Genomic DNA, 18,892 nt, shown 5'->3' with positions numbered 1-18,892 from the left:
TTCCCTTCTTTTATTGGAGTTCCTCCTCTTTCAATTTGTGGAATTTTTCCCTTTTTCTCTTTTTTCTCTTTTTTTCTTTTGTTTCCTCCGAATTTGCGGAAGTTTTCTCCTTTTCGTTAGATCCTCCTTTTGAATTTTTGGAGTTTCCTCTTTATTTTCTTGAAGTCATGTCTTTGAATGCCTTGGACTTCGCATATTTCGCCTTTTTATTCTTGTCGCATTCACTTTGGTCTTCGTCTGAAGTTACACGTTTTTAGTGCGTGCAAGGAAGTTGGGCAAAAAGAGGGGTAGCTCGTAAGCATAAAGAAGAAAAAAGCTTAAGGCTCAAAGGGGGGATTCTAGGGATTAACGCAATTTGGTAGGCTTGAAAGGCTCAAATGAATCAAAGAAGGCGTACGATCATTTCCTAAACCAAGCGTTACCCAGGATTTCGCCTCAACAGACATTCGGGCCAATTAACATTTGTTCTTTCCTATGTTCATTCCTAACTGTGTTGGTATCAACCAAGTCAATTTTTAAGAATGATTCATTTTTTGTTTTGTTTTTGAATTTTGACTTTATAGGAATGATTCATCTTTCCTATATTCAAACTTTTGACTTAATCAATATTTTTTGTAATTTTTATAATATATAATTTTTTCAAATTTTTGGACTTAATCATTTTTCTTTTGAAAAATGATACCAAACCCCAAGGTTGCCTACATATCACGTTGAAATGAGAATTAGGTCAAGCGTAGTTCAAGAAAGGTGGAAGGAAAATATTTTTAAATTTTTATTTTATTTAATTCTTTTGAATTAATCAATTTTTGTGATTTTTGATAGAGAGAATTGAATGTAAAATGAGCTTTGTGATTACCGTTCCGAAGCGCTACCGGAGCATTGAGTGTTAGACGGTCTTTATTACCGTTTCGATACGATATCAGAGCATTAAATGTTAGACGGGCCTTATAGTTACCGTTCCGAAGCAATATCGGAGCATTGAATGTTAGACGGGCTTTGTAGTTACTGTTCTATATAGGAGCATTGAACAAGAAAGTAAAATGGCTGGTTGTGTACCATTCTGTATAGGAGCATTGACAGAAAAGTAAAATGAGGGTTGTGTACCATTCCGTAGGAGCATTGATTGTTAGACGGGGTTGGGTACCATTCCGTATAGGAGCGCTCACAGGAATGTAAAATGGCGGGTTGTGTACCGTTCCGTATAGGAGCATTGATTGTTAGACGGGGCTGGGTACCATTCCGTATAGGAGTGCTGACAGGAAAGTAAAATGACGGGTTGTGTACCATTCCATATAAGAGCATTGGTTGTTAGACGGAGCTAGGTATCATTCTGTATATGAGCGCTGACGGGAAAGTAAAATGACGGGCTGTGCATCGTTCTGTATAGGAGCATTGATTGTTAGACGGGGTTGTGTACCGTTCCGTATAGGATCATTGATTGTTAGACGGGGATGGGTACCATTCCGTATAGGATGCTGATAGGAAAGTAAAATGACGGGCTGTGTACCGTTCCGTATAGGAGCATTGATTGTTAGACGGTGCTGGGTACTATTCAGTATATGAGCACTGAATGTTAGACGGGGCTGGGTACCGTTCCGTAAAGGAGCACTAAATGTTAGATGGGTTGTGTACCATTTTGTATAGGAGCATTGAAAGGAAGGTAAAATCTCCATGCGATGGGAGGGACAAGAAAGTAAATCTGTGCACGGTAGGAGTGACTGAAATGTAAGTCTCCGCATGATGGGAGGGACAGGAATTGAAATCTTCGCACGATGGGATCATTTTTTGATTGTTTGAAAAATGAGATCGAACCCGGGGAGGGTCCTTGATTGATGATTTTTTTTTATTTTTTTGAAAAATAAGATCAAACCCGGGAAGGGTCCTTGATTGATGATTTTTCTTTTTGATTTTTTACGTATCTCGTCGAAACGAGAATCAGGTCATGCGTAGTTCGGGAAGATTAGGGATAGTGAAAGATGTTTTAAATTAAGAATTGTAACTAACACTCCCCTGATTTTTTGGTTGATATTCCACAATGTCTGATGTCGGATGTTATTTTCTCGTGCAGTCTCAGGATAATGCACCTTTCGGCTGCCCGCGGGAACCATTTGATGATCGTCCCCAGTTGACAACTGGGAAAGATGTTCTGATATGAATATAGAAAAGTGGTAAGAGGAGCAAAGTCATGAGAAATGATGGTGTTTATTGTAAACCTACTACTCCACTAACTATCTGACTGATGTTCCACCAAGTCTCAGACCAGATGTTACCTCCCTTGAAGTACCCGGGATGATGTTCCTGCAAAATTTAGAGGTAGAAAATGTTAGAGTCCCTCTTAGGTAAAGTTATATAATTAAAAGGGTGCAGAGTTAGGGCGTGCAACTAGTGGGTATCCGGTTTTGATTGGAAATGCGATGTTAACATTCCATGATGGTTCCGAAAATTGTATTATCCCTCTTGCGTCCAACAAAAATTCTTAGTTCGAGGGAGGAAAATTGATTCGTGTTATCTTGAGACTTCTCTTGTTCTTCTTTATTTGTTCGAGTCGTGCGAGCATGACACTCCTTGAAATCTAGCTAACAACTTGCCCCCTGTAATGGAAATGGGTTGACTTGTATCGAATCTCTGAATTTAGAAAGTGGGAGTGAACATCGTGACTCTATAGCCAAGTGCTTGAAGGAAAGACTTGCATCTCATATGTTGGGATTTAAGTCCGGTGAAGGTTAGAGTAAGGTTGGCATGTTATTTTGATGTTTGGATTTTTGGGTGGAGTTTGGTTGACGCTCTCGGAGATTTTCGGGTTGAGAGCATCATTGCTCTGTTCCAAAAGAATTGACCCAGTTTCCAATATTGAGGAAATTAATTTGAAACAGTGGGGAGACCGAATCCTTATGTAGGGTTGCCTTCGTATCTTGCCAAGGAAAGAATTAGGTCAAAATTTAGTTCAGGCCAACTACTGGGACTAAGAGATCTGTATGGTTATCAAGAATAAGTGATTGTACTTTGAGAAGAATTGTGATTATGAATGACAACTCTTGGGTGGGTGGGTAGAGACAGGTAACCTTTGAATAAGAGATAGATGGTAGCATAGCGCATGGATCTGTTTCGAATTATGGAAGTTGGTGAAATGATAAGTTTGATTGAGAAGGATACATCGAATTAGTGGAAGATGTTCCAAGCTAAATCGACGTGTCTTTGAAAAGGCTAGTGGAATCCAGATGATGGTATGATTATGGGGATGGTCATGAAAAACGGAATGGGCATGTGTATTTGGAAGGTCCAAGGTTCAACACAAGTCAACCAGAGTTTAGTCAGATAAAGAGAACCTTATAGTGGATAACAAACAGAAGGGGTGTGTAACAAATAAAGAATACATAATAGATGTAATGACTTGGCCGGTCGTATTGAGTATTTTAGCTCCGATCACCCAATTATTGCCTCCTCTATATTGTATTATGGTTATGTGATTTGCTGGGGATGCTTGGTTTTGGTTTCGCATGGGTTTTGGAGTGGATTGGGACATATAGTCCCTAGGTTGGAGCTTTAAGTTGAAAGAGTTGACCGTCGTTTTACTTTTTGTAGACGACTCCGGAATAGAGTTTTGATGGTTCCAATAGCTCGGTATGGTAATTTTAAACTTAGGAGCATGTCCGGATGTTGATTGGGAGGTCCGTAGGTCGTTTCGTCTTGAATTGGCGAAAGTTAGAAAATTTAAGTTTTGGAAGATTGGAAAGTTTGACCGGGAGTTGACTTTATTAATATCGGGGTCGGATTTCGATTCCGGAAGTTAGAATTGGTCTTTCATGTCATTTATGACTTGTGTGCAAGGTTTGAAGTCAATCTGAGTTATTTTGGTATGAATCGACATTAGTTTTGGAATTCCGAAGTTCGTAGTTTCATAGGCTTGAATTGGGTTGCGAATTATAGAATCAATGTTGTTTGATGTGATTTTTGCACTCGAGTCGGTCTGTTAGGTATTTTGGAACTTGTTGGTATATTCGGACGGGGTCCCGAGGGCCTCAGGTGTGAAACGGATTGAATCCGGAAAAATTTTGGACTTGTGCAATTGCTGAACCACTGATGTTCTGGTGTCATCGCACCTGCGGAGGGTTTGGCCGCAGGTGCGGACATGCAAAAGTGAGGAGCTGATTGTAGAAGCGAAGCTGGCTTTTCCCAGCTGGGATCACAGGTGCGAGGAGATATCCGTATCTACGAGTCTGTAGGTGCAGAGGAGTGGTCGCAGATGCGGACGGGGCTAGCTTGGTCTATTTTCGTAGAAGCGAACTTTGTCCGCAGAAGCGGATGCGCAGATGCGCGTTTGGTCCTCATAAGCGAAAAGTCTTGGCCTTAGTGGAAACTGCATCTGTGATGGTTTTTCCGCAGGTGCGGCGTCGCAGGTATGACCAAAGGCCCTCAAAAGCGAAATCGCTGGGCAGAAAAGGCCTAATTTCGAGGGTTTGATTTCATAATACATTTTTGGACCTATAGAGTTCGGTTTGTGGCGATGTTTTGAGAGATTTTCAAGGAAAGCATTGGGGTTAGAAATCCTAACTCGATTTTGGTTAAATTACACGAATCTATTGTTAATTTCATCATTTAATTAGTGATTTGAGTTGGAAATTTGAGAAACAATTGTGAAAACTTCTTAGGCTAAAATTTGGGAATTTGAAAGGCGATTTGAGTTGTATGGGGGAATTATCCCTTAGGATTGATGTTGTTTGTGATAATTGTGATGTGTGAATGCCGTGTACTCTAGGTGACAAGTGTGTGCACGGGCTAAATGATAAAATTTACCGGTTTTAGCTATGTAGATTCTTTTCATGCCTTAATTGAGTTACCTGAACATGTTATAGTCATCATTTCTAGTCTATCTTCACATGCTCTACTTGTCTTATCTCTTACTTGTTAATTGCCCTACATTTTTAGTTGAAGTTGATGTTGTTTGCTCTATTCCTTATTCATTATTTAACCGTGAATTCTTTACTTGAAGTTGTTATTCTTGGGATATCTTGTTGATGAAACTGGTATTGAGTTATACAGGTCGTGATTCACATTGAGGCAAAGTGTTAAGTTGTGAAATATTATTCTGTTGAGTTATTCATATCCGGTTGTTATTGTTGAGACTCTTGTGTACATTATGGTTGAGCCATGAGCCCTTTATTGTGAAAACACTATTATTGTTGCTTTCTTTGGCAAGTTGTGATATTGGGCACTTGAGGTGCGATTTGTGATACGTTGTGATATTAATACGCATGCGGTGGTATAAGGTTTTGGTGTTGAAACGCATGCGATGAGATAAGGTGGGCTTGATACGCATGGCTAGTAGGGGAACTACTAGAAGTCACGTTGTGTAGTAAGGTGGGCTAAAACGCGAGATGCTATTTCGGAAAATGATTTTCAAAACTAAATGCAAGGCTCCCGTGGTGATATAAGGAAATATTGTGAATTATTCTTGTGATTTGAGACTACGGGGCGGTACCTCGGTAGTGACTCTTGTTGGTATTTCTCTATTACTGCACATGTCTTTTGTAGTTTTGGTTTCCTTAGCATATCATTCCTTGTTTTCTCTGTGTTGTATTATTTGCTTTAGTTCCATGTATCTAAGCTTGATATGTTATTTGTTGTTTCAATTTCATTACTATCATTACTACACTGCCATACACTTGTATAGATTTTCTTATTTATTCCAGTAGGGCCTTGACCTTACCTCGTCACTACTCTATTGAGGTTAGGCTTGGCACTTTCTGAGTACCGTTGTGGTGTACTCATGCTACGTTTCTACACACTTTTTGTGCAGATCCAGGTACCTCCTACTAGATCAGCTTCGGAGACTTCAATGTGTACCTGCTGGTGTCGGTAGGCCTCGGAGTCTGCCATAGACTATTTTATTTTCCTTATCCTTTTATAGACATTGCTATATAGGATTACTCAGTACTACTATTAGAGCTTGTGACTTGTATTCGTCGGGTTTTAGGAAATTGTATATACTGAGTTGCAGAGTTTCTTTATTTTAAATTATTGAGTATTTGAGAGTTATTTGTCATTTCAGTTATATCCCGCATGTTTTGTTAGGCTTACCTAGTCTTAGAGACTAGGTTCCATCACGACATCCTATAGAGGGAAATTGGGGTCGTGACAGGTTGGTATCAAAGCTCTAGGTTCATAGGTGTTACGAGTCACAAACAGGTTTAGTAGAGTTCGAAATTCTAAATCTCTATCTTTCTATTATCTCACAGATGGTGAGGACACGCACAGCTAGATTGGATGATCAGACACCCGCGCCTCCTGCTAGAGCTGTGACAAGCCGGGGCCGAGGAAGAGGCCGGGACGGGCACGTGGTGCAGCCAGAGCACCGGCCCGAGCTGCTATAGAGGAGTCGCCAGTAGCTCAAGTTGGAGGGCAGGCACCTGAGATGCCTGTTACTACCCCTGCACTTGAAGAGACCCTTACCTAGTTTTTGAGCATGTTTGGCACTTTGGCCCAGGCGGGGTTGATTCCACTTGCCCCTTCCACATATCAGGCCGAGGGAGGAGCATAGACTCTCACCGCCCGTACCCCGGAGCAGCGAGTCTAGATTGACCAGGTCCCAGAGATCGTACCAGTGTAGCCGGTCATCCCAGTTCAACCCGAGGTTAGGGAAGCAACATCTGAGGGGGAGTGGCTCAGGCTCGAGAGGTACAAGAAGTACCACCCTCCTACTTTCAGCGGTTTGGCTTCAGAGGATGCCCAGGGTTTTCTCGAGGTCAGCCATTGTATCCTTCGTACTATGGGTATTGTGGAGTCGAGTGGGGTTGCTTTCACTACGTTCCAGCTTAAGGGAGCGGCTTATCAGTGGTGGCGAGTGTATGAATTGGGTAGCCCGGCCGAGGCAGCTTCACTCATATGGGCTCAGTTCTAAGAGATGTTCATGAGGGAGTTTGTTCCCCATAGCCTTCGTGATACATGGCGTGTAGAGTTTGAGCAGTTGCGCCAAGGTTCTATGACCATATCAGAGTATGCTGTTAGGTTCAGCGAGTTGTCCCGACATGCACCAGCTTTAGTCTCCACAGTCAGAGAGTGAGTCCATCGATTTATCAAGAGGCTCCACCACAGTTTTAGATTCAGAATGGCTCGAGAGTTGGAGATTAACATCCCGTACTAGCAGGTAGTGAAGATCGCTAGTAGATTGAAGGGTATGTAGGCCCGGGAGAGAGAGGAGAGGGAAGCCAAGTGGCCTTAAGATTCTGGGACATATAGTGGTGCCCGTGCCCTAGTTGCAGCCCAACATGGTAGAGGCTATGTGATCCATCCTGTTCATTCAGCACTTCAAGCTTCCAACAGTATCTTGGCTACTCCTAAGCTTCAGGTTGCCCATTATGCACCGCCACTATCTCATGCACCTCCACACAGGGTGCTTTCAGTGGTCAGTCCAGCTGACCAGGCTCGAGCCAATTCCATCATCCACATCCTCCGAGAGCTTGTTTTGAGTGTGACGACACTCGTCATATAGTGAGGAACTGCCCCAGACTCAGGAGTGGTGCACCTCTACGGACTACTCAGGCCCCACGTATTCAACAGGGCCCTCATGCTTCTCAGGTCGTGATTACCGCACCAGTTGCCACTCCACCTGCAAAACCATCTAGAGGTGGAGGTCGGGAAGGTAGAGGTCTCCCTAGAGAGGGAGGCCAAGCTAGATGTTATGCTCTTCCTACTAGGATGGAGGCAGTTGTATTCGACTCAGTTATCACCGGTATTGTTCCGGTTTGTCATAGAGATGCATCAGTCTTATTTGATCCGGGCTCCACTTATTCCTATGTATCATCTTATTTTGCTCCATATTTGGGTGTATCCCATGCTTATTTGAGTTCTCTTGTCTATGTGTCCAAGCCTGTGGGAGATTCCATTATTGTTGACCATGTGTATGAGTCGTGTTTAGTTATTCTTGGTGGTTTTGAGACTAGAGCTGGTAGATTTTGATGTTATCTTGGGTATGGACTGGTTGTCACCCTAATATGCTATTCTTGATTGTCACGCCAAGACGGTAACATTAGCTATGTGAGATTTGCCACGGTTGGAGTGGAGAGGTACTTTTGATTATGTTTCTAGCAGGGTGGTGTCTTTCCTTAAGGCACATTGGATGGTTGGGAAGGGGTGTGAGGCATATCTAGCCTTTGTGAGAGATGTCAGTGTTGATACTCCTACCGTTGAGTCAACTCCGGTAGTGAGGGACTATCTAGATGTGTTTCCAGCGGATCTTCCGGGCATGCCGCCCAATAGGGATATCGATTTTGGTATTGATCTGTTGCCGGGCACTCAGCCTATTTCTATTCCACCATATCATATGGCCCCAGTGAAGCTGAAGGAGTTAAAGGAGCAGTTGTAAGGGTTGCTTGATAAGGGTTTCATTCGACCCATTGTATCACTTTGGGGTGCTCCGGTCTTATTTGTAAAGAAGAAGGATGATTCGATGCGCATGTGTATTGATTATCAAAAGTTGAACAAGGTTACAATGAAGAACATGTATCCATTGCCACACATTGATGACCTATTTGATCAGCTACAGGGTGCTAGAGTGTTCTTAAAGATTGATTTGTGGTCAAGCTATTATCAATTGACGATTGGGGAGCCGGATATTCCGAAGACTGCCTTCAGGACTTGGTATGGTCATTACGAGTTCCTTGTGTTGTCATTTGGGCTAGCCAATGGCCCAGCGGCATTCATGCACTTGATGAACAGTGTATTCCAGCCCTATCTTGACTCATTTGTCATTGTATTTATTGAAGACATCTTGGTGTATTCCCGGAGCCGGGAGGATCATGATTAGCACTTGAGGATCGTTCTCCAGACCTTGAGAGAAAAGAAGTTGTATGCAAAATTTTCAAAGTGTGAATTCTGGCTTGATTCGGTGGCGTTTTTGGGTCATGTAGTGTCGAGTGAGGGGATCAAGGTAGATCCGAAGAAGATTGAAGTATTGCAGAGTTTGGCCCAGACCGTCTTCAGCTACTAAGATCCAAGTTTGGGCTATTGAAGTAGTGTTGCCGACGGGTTTGGGGTCTTACAGTGTGTATTGTAATGCGCTGCGTGCTGGCCTCGACGCGGTGTTCATGTAAGACGGTAGGGTGATTGCCTATGAGTCTAGACAACTGAAGGTACATGAGAAGAACTATCTTGTCCACGACCTTGAGTTAGAAGCTATTATTCATACCTTAAAGATTTGGCAGCACTATTTGTACGGTGCACCTTGTGAGGTCTATACCGACCACTAGAGTCTACGATATCTGTTCAAAAAGAAGGATCTTAACTTGCGTCAGCGGAGATGGTTAGAGTTTCTTAAGGACTATGATATAACCATTCTGTATCATCCCGGGAAGGCCAATGTGGTGGCCGATGCCTTGAGTCATAAGGCGGAGAGCTTGGGCACTTTAGCATATCTACCGGCAGTAGCGAGGCCATTGGCATTGGATGTTCAGGCCTTGGCCAACCAGTTTGTTATATTGGATGTTTCGGAGCCGAGTCAAGTTTTTGGCATGTGTGTTTTCTCGATCTTCGCTATATGATCGTATTAGAGAGCGTCAGTATGGCGAAGCCCATCTACTTGTCCTCAAGGACACGGTTCAGCACGGCGATGCCAAGGAGGTCACTATTGGGGATGATGGTATGTTACGGATGCAGGGTAGATTATGTATGCCCAATGTAGATGGTTTACGTGAGTTAATTGTTTAAGAGACTCATAGTTTGTGGTACTCCATTCATCCGGTTGCCACTAAGATGTATCAGGATGTATCAGGACTGGAGGCAGCACTATTGGTGGAGGCGGATGATGAAAGACATCATGGAGTATGTAGCTCGGTGCTTAAATTGTCAGCAGGTGAAGTATGAACATCAGCAACCAGGTGGATTACTTTAGAGGCTAGAGATTCCAGAATGGAAATGGGAGCGGGTTACTATGGATTTTGTTGTTGGGCTACCACTGACTCAAAGGAAGTTCGATGCAGTATGGGTGATTGTGGATAGGTTGAACAAGTCGGCTCATTTCATTCCAATGATGACTACTTATTCTTCAGAGCAGCCGGCTTAGGTCTATATTTGCGAGATCGTTAGACTTCATGGTGTGCCGGTATCCATCATCTCTGACCGGGGTACGCTGTTTACATCATAGTTCTGGAGGGTCGTACAGCATGAGTTAGGCACGCGGATTAAGTTGAGTACAGCATTTCACCCTCAGACTGACGGACAGTCTGAGCGCACTATTCAGATATTGGAGGATATGCTTCGTGCATATGTGATGGAGTTTGTTGGTTCTTGGGATCAGTTATTGCCGCTTAAGGAGTTTGCCTACAACAACGGCTACCAGTCGATCATTCAGATGGCTCCGTATGAGGCCTTGTATGGGAGGCAATGTCGGTCTCCAGTGGGTTGGTTTGAGCCGGGTAAGGCTAGGGTATTGGGTATAAACTTAGTTCAGGATGCTTTGGAAAAAGTTAAATTAATTCAAGATCGGCTTCGCATAGCCCAATCTAGATAGAAGGGTTATGCGGATTGGATAGTTTGCGATGTTGCATTCATGGTTGGGGAGCGGGTCTTGCTCCGGGTTTCGCCAATGAAGGGTGTTATGAGGTTCAGAAAGAAGGGCAAGTTGAGCCCTAGGTATATCGGACCTTTTGAGATTCTTGAGAGGATTGAAGAGGTGGCTTACAGGCTTGCATTACCACCTAGTCTAGCTGCAGTTCATCCAGTATTCTATGTTTCGATGCTCCAGAAGTATCCGGCGATCCGTCTCATGTGTTGGATTTCAGCTCAGTCCAGCTGGACAAGGATTTGTCTTATGTTGAGGAGCCGGTGGCCATTTTGGACAGACATGTCCGAAAGTGAAGGTCGAAGAACATTGCTTCAGTGAAGGTTCAATTGAGCGGTCAACCAGTCGAGGAGGCAACTTGGGAGACTGAGCATGATATGCATAGCTGTTATCCACATCTTTTCACCATTTTAGGTATGTCTCTATACTCATTTGAGGACGAACGTTTGTTTTAAGAGGGGGAGGATGCAACGACCTGGCCATTCGTTTTGAGTATTTTAGACTCGATCCCCCAATTATTTCCTCCTCTATGTTGTATTATGGTTATGTGAATTTCTGGGGGTGCTTGGTTTTGGTTTCAGGGGAGTTTCGGAGTGGATTGGGACATATAGTCCCTAGTTTGGAGCTTTAAGTTGAAATAGTTTACCGTAATTTGACTTTTGTATAGACGACTCCAGAATGGAGTTTTGATGGTTCTAATAGCTCTGTATGGAGATTTTAGACTTAGGAACGTGTACGGATGTTGATTGGGAGGTATGTAGGTCGTTACGACGTGAAATGGCAAAAGTTAGAAAATTTAAGGTTTGGAAGATTTGAAAGTTTGACCAGGAGTTCATTTTATTGATATCGGGGTCGGATTTCGATTCTGATTCCGGAAGTTGGAATAGGTCTGCTATGTCATTTATGACTTGTGTGCAAAGTTTGAAGTCAATCAGAGCTGTTTTTGTATGAATCGGCGTTAGTTTTGGAATTCGGAAGTTCATAGTTTCATAGGCTTGAATTGGGTTGTGATTTATAGAATCGATGTTGTTTGACGTGATTTTTAGCCTCGAGTAAGACCGTTAGGAGTTTTTAAACTTATTGGTATATTCGGAAGGGGTCCCGGGGGCCCCGGGTGTGAAACAGATTGAATCCTAAACAATTTTGGACTTGTGCAATTGCCGAACCACTACTGTTCAAGTGTCATCGAACCTGCGGAGGGTTTGGCCGCAAGTGCGGACTCAAAAGCGAGGAGCTGATCGTAGAAGCGAAGCTGGATTTTCCTAGATGGGATCGTAGGTGCAAGGAGATATCCGCATCTGCGAGTTCGCAAGTGTGGAGGAGTGGTCGCAGATGCGGACGGAGCTAGCTTGGTCTATTGTCGCAGAAGCGGGCCTTGTCCGCAGAAGCAGATGCACAGATGCGCGTTTTGTCTGCAGAAGCGGAAAGTCTTGGCCTAAGTGGAAACAATATCTATGATGGTTTTTCCGCAGGTGCGGTGTCGCAGATGCGACTAAAGGCCCGCAAAAGAGAAATCGATAGGCAGAAAAAGCCTATTTTTGAGGGTTTGATTTCATAATCCATTTTTGGACCTAGAGAGCTTGGTTTATGGCGATTTCTCGGGAGATTTTCAAGGAATGCATTGGGGGTAAGAAATCCTAACATTTCTATTGTTAATTTCATCATCATTTAATTACTCGGTTGGGGTAAGAAATCCTAACTCGGTTTTGGTTTAATTACATGGAGTAGTGAGGAGTCGTCGGAAAGCTCAAGAACCCGGCCAGGTCATCTCAGATATAAGCTCCGCCCGCAAAACAAACCAAAAATTTAGAAATATTCACAAAGAAAGTCACCAGCGATGGCGTCACCACCACAGCAGGCACCAGAATGACACCAAACATCGAGCACAAGGAGTCGCCGGAAAATCGCGATTCCAAACATATTTGAGACCCACGACGCATTTTGGCCACTTGCTACTGCCAGTAGCCATTTTCGGCGAGTTCGTCGGTGATTCTAGTAGAAAGACGATGAGGCAGCAAAGGGAAGAAAGAGGGGAAGAGAGAAGTGGTGAGGCTGGCCATAGGAGCGGTCATGGTCGTCGGAGATGGAGCTAAGGGAGGCAGCCTTCTCCATTGAAGAGATGAGAGGCTCTTTCTTTGGGGGATGTGGCTGGTGTGTTCTCTCAAAGAGGAGAGTGGGATATGATAGACCTATTAGGGTTTTTGACTTAGAAAAATATGATGGGTAGTGTGTAGGTATGGGTATATCATATATGTATATAGTGGGTGGGTGTAAGAGATTGTGTGGTCTTTATTTTTAGTGAAAACAAATGTAAAATACGAAGAAAAATATGTGGTTTAAAATGAAGGAAAATCTTGTCACATCATGTCACGTCAGGTCATATCAGGTCACATCAAGATCTCTTGTCATATCGAGTGTCTTGTCATCTTGGATGTTGACGAGACACTGGGTTTTACTGTATTTGATCCGTATTTGAGATAAATTCTACCGGCTTCCATGTAATAGATATATTGTGTTACGAATTAAAAGATAATTATTTAATTTAAAAATACGACTTGTAATATTTATTAAAATGTCAAATACTATAATAATATGTAGTAATTATTATTTTATTTTTTTGAAAGGCAATAAATTGATAAAATATCCTAATATTTGAAAAATAGGACAATTATCAATAAATTATTTGAAATTTATAAAAATCCACAAAAATGGTAGTATTTATCTAATTGCAATAAAATGATAACAATTCCTATATTTTGTAAAAATAGGAATAATTATCAATATATTGCATTAAAGCTAAATAATGTGCAAAAAACTATTTTTTATCATTTTTTGATTAGGAAGCCTGTAGAAGTTAATTTTAAAATACGGATGGTCAAAATTGAGTATCAATGGTTGCCCCTCTTTGATCGGAGATGATTTAAGAGTCTTCGGGCAAAGAAATTGACACCATATTCAATTTTGACCTGATATGACAGAGTGGGGGAGGAGGAGGTTTTGGAGGTTGTGACCGAACTCTGGTATTTGAGTTGCCTACATATCTCGGGTTGCACGAGAATCAGGTCGCGTGTAGTTATGGAAGATTGAGTACTGCTTATGAATCATAGCCTCAAAGAGTGGAAGACAAATGTTTGAGGACGAAAAGATTTGTGTGATCTCGACACTGCTTCCAAGATTGCCCCAGTGTCGGACTGTGGTGACACCGGGACATGAATGTTGGATGATGGATGAATCGATTTGAATGGATTTGGATATGAATGCGGCCGGCCGGGCTCAGTGTTAAGTTTTCCTACATATCTCGAATGTAATGAGAATCAGGCCGATTGTAGTTCGGGAAGTGATCAGATGATTTTTGGTTTTGAAAGTTGCCCCAGCGTCAAGCTGTGATGATACTGGGTGTTTTATTTAACTATGGGGGTTCAGATTTTCCTACACACCCCATATCAATAGGACATAAGAACGATACTTGGGGATATGTCACCGATTATTGTTGGAAAGCTCGACATCCGTCCTCAAAATTTGCCCTAGTTTATTTGCTAGAAGATAGTTTCACATCGTGTCGCATCAGTAGAATTGATGAGGTGTAGACTATCTTCCGTTTGAGAAGGATAGATATGTGATTTTTGAACGAAATAGGGTCCCAAGCTAGAACTCTAATTCGAAAGAGATCCGGGCTAGATACTGGTCCGAAGTGGTCGGAGCACTTTCGATTTTTTTGAAGAAAATTCGGGCTATATACCGGTCCGAAGTGATCAGAGCACTTTGATTTAAAAGAAATCTGGGCTGAGTACCGGTCTGAAGTGATCGAAGCACTTAGATTTGAAGGAAATTCGGATTGTGTACCGGTCCAAAGCGATATCGGAGCACTTGAATGTAAAAGGAAATTCGGGTTGGGTGCCGGTCCGATATTATCGGATCACTTGAATGTAAAAAGTAAATCCGGGTTTTGTACCAGTCCGAAGCAATATCGGAGCATTTAAATCTAAAATACCCGTATGAGGAGATGGGCGCCTGTAAAATTGAACTTGAAATAAAATGTCCATTGTTCAGGAGGGCACCTGGAAAAGCAAGAAGCTATTATTTTTCTATGTAAGAAAATTGATGAAGAGGGTTATGTTATTAATGACTCAGATAGGCAATAGATGCGCAAATGATAGAATTTTGAAATGATATGGCCGGGTCTGAGTTAGACTGCCTACGTATCCAATGGAATCAGGCCAAAACGTAGTTCGATTGCAAAAGGTGACTGAATCCGATATGGATTGCCTACGTATTTCTACGAAAGAAAATCAAGTCACGACGTAGTTCGAAATATATAGAAATGATTTTTTTTTATTTTCTATTACAAGAGTGGGACCGGACCCTACGTGGGTTTCCTACGTACTCCCCCCCCCTCCCCGGTGGGAAGTCAGGATGGGCGTAGTTATGTTACAACAAAACCTAAGAACACTGTCAACAAAACTTGACTCTTTTGTTTTTTGTATTTTTTGTTGTTTTGTAACCTTTTGTAGAGACTATTTGAAGATTTGAGAAGCAAAGAAAGACAGCGCTTTTATTGATTGATCATCATTTTATGACTTGACTTTAGTTGGTACTAACATTAGTTTTATGCATACGAATTTCTACCATATACTTTCCGACAAACCGAGATCAACTTATGGGTAATTCATATAGCTTTGAGTGGTACCTCATGCATACCTAAGTATCGACAAGATTTGTTTGTCTTGCTTCAATCAAAAGTTTATAATTCTGCCTAACTCATGTTTCAAGTGCCCTCACCACAAAGAAAGTCCTAATTTGCACACTTGTTTAATGTATTTTTTTTGTATTTTATTTTTTAGTATAGTTTTTAGAAGTACACTCACACTCAGAAAGATAGTCAATGCATACAATTGATATACCATATGCTTGACCTTTATGTGAGTATCCACTAATGTGAGAACACTTGGAATAGAATCATGTAGGGCTTTATCATTGGCTTGTAATGCAGGCTTGGGGATGGGTAGGATATTCATTTGGGATAAAAGTGGTTAATCCTTCCTTGAGCATTGCGTTGTATCCATGTCTTTGTAGTTCAAAACATGCTTCGGCGCTTGATCTTTTTCAGCTCGATGTCCCTTTCTTTCTTTTTTTGACTTCTTTCGAACTTGTAGGAGATTCTTCTTCCATTTATGTACATTTTTTCTTTCTTTTTCTTTCTTTTGAAGCTTCTCTTGCTTTGCATGAGTTTTCCCTTCTTTTGTTGGAGTTTCTCCTCTTTGAATTTGTGGAGTTTTCCCCTTTTTCTCTTTTTTTCTTTTTTTTTCTTTTGTTTTCTCCGAATTTGCGGATGTTTTCTCCTTCTCGTTAGATCCTCCTTTTGAATTTGCGGAGTTTTCTCTTTCGTTTTTTGAAGTCATGTGTTTGATTGTCGTGGACTTTGCATCTTTCGCCTTTTTATGCTTGTCATATTCACTTTGGTCTTCGTCCGAATTTACACGTTTTCAGTGCGCGCAAAGAGGTTGGACCAAGAGAGGGGTAGCTCATTGGCACAAAGAAGGGTATATGCTAAGATGTGATTGTCCAAGAAAAAGCTTAAGGCTCAAAGGGGGAATGCTAGGGATTAATGTCATTTGGTAGGCTTGAAAGGCTCAAACGGGTCAAAGAAAGCCTACCGTCCTTTCCTAAACCAAGCGTTACCCAGGATTTTGCCTCAACAGACATTTAGGCCAAGTTCTAGATCTACAATGCAAATGTCATTGAATTTTTATCTAGATCTAACAACACAATGCACATGAAATGATGAGGTCAGCTTTGTTCTTACCCTAACTGCAAGCATAAGATTTTTCAAGTGTCACTAAGGTATAATTAATAGGTACCGCAAGAGTCTATAGTTTACCCAAAACTAACCCTCTCCATCATACTAATTAACATTTGTTCTTTCCTATGCACATTCCTAACTGTGTTGGTATCAACCAAGTTAATTTTTTATGATAATTTATTTAATGCACGAGATCTTGTAGCACTTACCAATGAGGTCCTATCGATTAGTATTACACAGAAGAAATTAATTATAGACACTAATACAATTAGATCCGCTCTTCATAGACAAACTTGGAATTTACGATCCCAGGTAAGATCGGTTCAGGATCATGGGATCCTTTTCTATCAGATAGGAAGGGTTGTAGTACAAAATGTACTTCTAAGTAATTGCCCCATAGATCCTATATCTATCTATATGAAGAAGAAATCATGTAACGAAGGGAATTCTTATTTGTACAAATGGTTCTTCGAGCTTGGAATGAGCATGAAAAGATTAACGATACTTCTTTATCTTTTGAGTTGTTCTGCCGGATCGGTCGCTCAAGATCTTTGGTCTTTATCCGGACCCGATGAAAAAATGGGATCACTTCTTATTGAGTCGTTGAGAATGGTTCTGATCTAGTTCATGGCCTATTAGAAGTAGAAGGTGCTCTGGTGGGATCTTCACGGACAGAAAAAGATTGCAGTCAGTTTGATAATGATCGAGTGACATTACTTCTTCGACCCGAACCAAGGAATCCCTTAGATATGATGCAAAACGGCTCTTGTTCTATCCTTGATAAGAGATTTCTCTATAAAAAATATGAATCAAAGTTTGAAGAATGGAGGGAGAATGAGCCCTTGACCCGCAGGAGGATTTATTCAATCACATAGTTTGGGCTCCTAGAATATGGCTCCCTTGGGGCTTTCTATTTAATTGTATCGAAAGGCCCAATGAATTGGGATTTCCCTATTGGTCCAGGTCATTTCGGGGCAAGCGGATCATTTATGATGAAGATGATGAGCTTCAAGAGAATGATTCAGAGTTCTTGCAGAGTGGAACCATGCAGTACCAGACACGAGATAGATCTTCCAAAGAACAAGGCCTTTTTCGAATAAGCCAATTCATTTGGGACCCTGCAGATCCACTCTTTTTCCTATTCAAAGATCAGCCCCCTGGCTCTATGTTTCTACATCGAGAATTATTTGCAGATGAAGAGATCCCAAAGGGGCTTCTTACTATCCAAACAGATCCTCCTACATCTATATATAAACACTGGTTTATCAAGAATACGCAAGAAAAGAACTTCGAATTGTTGATTAATCGTCAGAGAGGGCTTAGAACCAACAATTCGTTATCTAATGGATCTTTCCGTTCTAATACTCTATCTGAGAGTTATCAATATTTATCAAATCTATTCCTATCTAACGGAATGCTATTGGATAAAATGACAAAGACATTGTTGAGAAAAAGATGGCTTTTCCCGGATGAAATGAAAATTGGATTCATGTAACAGGAGAAAGATTTCCCATTCCTTAGCCGGAAATATATGTGGCCATGAAAGAGGGATTAAGTGGAACATAATTGACTGGGTGGTAGAGTCGTGGAAATGCTTCTTTCTTCCATATTTTGGACCTTAGCTTCATGGAAGAATATGTTACTGCTGAAATACAGAAGAACTGAAATCTTAGATCAAAACACTATGTATGGATGGTATGAACTGCCTAAACAAGAATTCTTGAACAGCAAACAACCAGTTCAGATATTCACGACCAAGAAGTACTGGATTCTCTCTCGGATAGGCCCTGAAAGGAGAAGGAAGGCTGGAATGCCAACAGGCGTCTATTATATTGAATTTACCCGATTATCCCCATTTTGGGAACGTCCAGTGCCAAAGTCACTGAATGGGTAAGTCGCCAATCCCTGGACTATGCAATGTACTTTATCTGCTGGGTTACGGGCGGGCATTTTACCAGAGGTTTCTAATCTACCCTTGTGTGATTCCTGTTGAAGCATATACTCGGGGGGGTGGGTGCAGGGCGGACGATTTTAAAGCGGACTCCCCATTCATTAGATAGAGAAGATCACCAAGATTTCGCGATCCGCTGCCGAATTTATTCCAATTCCAAGAGCTCGGATCGAATCGGTATATAAATACCGATTCGATCCGAGCTCTCTTATTGAGAATGCTCATTCAATGAGCATTCTCAATATTATGCCTTGAAGAGGACTCGAACCTCCACGCTATTTAGCACGAGATTTTGAGTCTCGCGTGTCTACCATTTCACCACCAAGGCATCTTGAAGGTTACCTACGTATCTCATTGAAATGAGAATCAAGTCTAGCATATTTCAGGAAGGGTGGAAGAAAAATAATTTTAGATTTTCATTTGATTTTAATTTTTTGAATTTTTGAATAAATCACTTTTTGTGATTTTTGATAGAGAGAATTGAATGTAAAACGGGCTTTGTGGTTACCGTTCCGAAGCAATATCGGAGCATTAAATGTTAGACGGGCTTTATTACCATTTCGATGCAATATCGGAGCATTGATTG

The 18,892-nt window shown here is 41.7% G+C and overlaps 1 non-coding gene across 1 annotated transcript; it reads right to left on the bottom strand.

Annotated features, from left to right (window-relative positions):
• Positions 1 to 18,553: 18,553 nt before the first annotated feature.
• TRNAL-CAA (transfer RNA leucine (anticodon CAA)) lies at positions 18,554 to 18,634 on the bottom strand. Its single transcript has one exon. It is a non-coding gene; the product is annotated as a tRNA-Leu (tRNA).
• Between the last annotated feature and the right edge of the window lie 258 nt (positions 18,635 to 18,892).

Source organism: Nicotiana tabacum, chromosome 13 (genome assembly GCF_000715075.1).
Source record: "Nicotiana tabacum cultivar K326 chromosome 13, ASM71507v2, whole genome shotgun sequence".
NCBI lineage: Eukaryota > Viridiplantae > Streptophyta > Magnoliopsida > Solanales > Solanaceae > Nicotiana > Nicotiana tabacum.
The sequence above is the reverse complement of the archived record's forward strand: the minus strand, read 5'-3'. Positions and strand labels throughout refer to the sequence as shown.